The 2,585-nt window shown below is 40.2% G+C and overlaps 1 pseudogene; it reads right to left on the minus strand.

The window, feature by feature from the left end:
- Window positions 1-1,136: 1,136 nt before the first annotated feature.
- Window positions 1,137-2,036, minus strand: LOC700173 (prohibitin 1 pseudogene; annotated as a pseudogene).
- Window positions 2,037-2,585: the final 549 nt, after the last annotated feature.

Raw genomic sequence — 2,585 nt, forward strand, 5'->3', positions numbered from 1 at the left:
GATCTCTGTTACATGCCATATCTTATTTAGAATTTTAAAAATTATTGACTTGATTGAAGGCAGAGAAAGCAAGCTTATGAAATATTCAGATGACACAAAAGTAGGTGGGAGAGTTAATAAAATGAATAAAAGCCTTATGCTTTGAAATGGTCTTCATGATTTGCAATAATAGAATAAAACCAACATAATGACATTTCATAGGGATTAATATAAATCTATAGGTTTAGGATAAACATTTTAAAATCCATTTAATAATCAAGAAGAATGGACTGCATACCTACTGTGTTCTAATCAATGGTGCTGGGGATGCAAAAAAAAAAAAAAAAAAAAAAAAAAAAGCATAGCCTCTGCCCTTGAAATGGTTACATTTTAATGATGTTATTGAATCTAGATCATGGTACATAATAGGCTCACTGCACTTTGTATTTTCTATGTAGAGAATGTTGTATGCTGTTGTAGGCATCATTAATTTTACAATACATGCAGAAAGTATACTATTTAATTTAAAATTTAAACATTTCAATGGTACCAGTCAGAATAATTTAGATTATGCTATTGTAATAATCCCCAAATCTTGGTGGTTTGTAAAAGCAAAGTTTTATTTTTCACTTATGTAATGTGTTGGCTAGAAGCTCTGCTCTGTGACTTTTCATTCTGCAGCCCAGGGTAATGGAGCAACCACCATCATAAATATTACCAGTCACTATGGCAGAGGGAAAGATAGCTGTGGAAGGCATCACATTGACAAATAAATGCTCTGGCCTGGAAGTGACATGCAACTGTGAGCAATGACTTCTGGTCACAAATAATTGGCCAGAACCATACACATGACTCTATCAATCACAATGGGGCCAGAAAATGCAGTCATATCATGTGACCGAAGGCAAAGAAGTCTAAGTATTTTGAAAACAGAGTTAATGATTACCATTACTATACTGAGTAAAAAGTGAAAATTACCCTTCAACCTCAGACTTTATCCACTCCCCTCCTAAGGATTACAGTAGTGTCAAAAATTCCAAACTTTTTTTTTAAGAGATGTAAAGTGATTTTACCTTTATTTCCTTCGCTTTAAGCCAATGATGAAATTTCACAGTGATTTCTGGGATGGGGCAGAAGGAAGGTGGTGTTAAGAATCATCAAGGCTGTGGCCTATTCCCCGCAGAGGTACAGGCAGGGTGGGCCCTCACTGGGGCAGCTGGAGGAGGCAGGTAGGTGATGTTCCCAGAGTGTGAGAGCTGGTAGGCAATGTCCTCCGCAGCTTCCAGCTTGCTCAGCTCAATCAGGCAGTCCCCTGCGGTGGCCAGTGAGTTGGGGATCAGCTCGGCTGCCATGGAGTCACCCTCAGCAGAGATGATGGTTGCCATTTTCTGCTGCTCAGCCTTTTCCACCACAAATCTGGCCCTCTCTGCTTCCTGCTGAGCCCCTTCTTTGACTTCCACCACTTCTGTGAACTCCTTCCGGAAGGTCGGATGTGTCAAGGACATATGGTCCAGGATGAGCCCAAAGGTGGCTGCTGGCCCCGTAAACTTGTCACTCACCTGCCTGGAGAGCAGCTCTCTGTGGGTGATTAGTTCTCCAGCATCAAAGCGAGACACCACTGACTTGAAGATCTTGGTAACGATGGATGGCAGCACACGTTCATCATAGTCCTCTCTGATGCTGGTGAAGATGCAAGGAAGCTGGCTAGCGACAGGCCGGAAGAGGATGTGCAGTGTGATGTTGACATTCTGTAAGTCTTTGCTACCAGTGATGACTGGCACGTTAGGTGGTCTAGAACAGCAGTCACAGGTAATTGGTTTCTGTACCCATGGGATAAGAAAGTGAGTCCCTTCCCCTACCACAATGTCCTGTACTCCACAGAATCAGTCAAAGATGACAGCTGTGTGACCAGTATCCACATTATGTAAGGCAGAGTTCAGCATGCCTCCTACAACAACTAAGGCCAGGCCAAACTCGCCGATGGACTCAAACACTTTGACAGCCATGTTTTCTTCTGCTGGACCCTCTCACACCTGCTTCCACTCTGACCTCCACATGAATTCCCTAGCCACACATACTTCCAAACCTTTTCCTACTGATTTCCATACGCATACACACACATTCTTAAGCATGCATATATACATAGATTTTTCCATTATATGTGGAATCATATCTGTTTTTCATATATCTTATAGATCTACCCATGTCTATCCATACCTCTCTATCTCAGGCTCTTTAATGGTTGTATAGTATTCCATAGTATGAATGTATCACCCCTACCCATGAAAAGGTATTTAGTCTGTTATCAGATTTTCACCATCACAATGCACACTGCATTGACCATCCTTGTATGTGCATATATTTTTATGCATAATCATTTGTATTGCAGTAGTATAGATTCATACAAAAGCAATTCCTGAGCACTTTAATTTTTGCCAGATACTATCAAATTGCCTTGTAAAATGCTGTCCTAATTTATAATGTCATAAACAGAATATGAATGAATTTTGAGAAGACTACTGACAAATACTTTTATTGATGGAAGAAAATGTTAGATGATGAGGAATTTAGACACCACATCAAAAAATGAGTAAGACTCATTAATC

This window comes from Macaca mulatta, chromosome X (genome assembly GCF_049350105.2).
Source record: "Macaca mulatta isolate MMU2019108-1 chromosome X, T2T-MMU8v2.0, whole genome shotgun sequence".
NCBI classification, from domain to species: Eukaryota; Metazoa; Chordata; class Mammalia; order Primates; family Cercopithecidae; genus Macaca; species Macaca mulatta.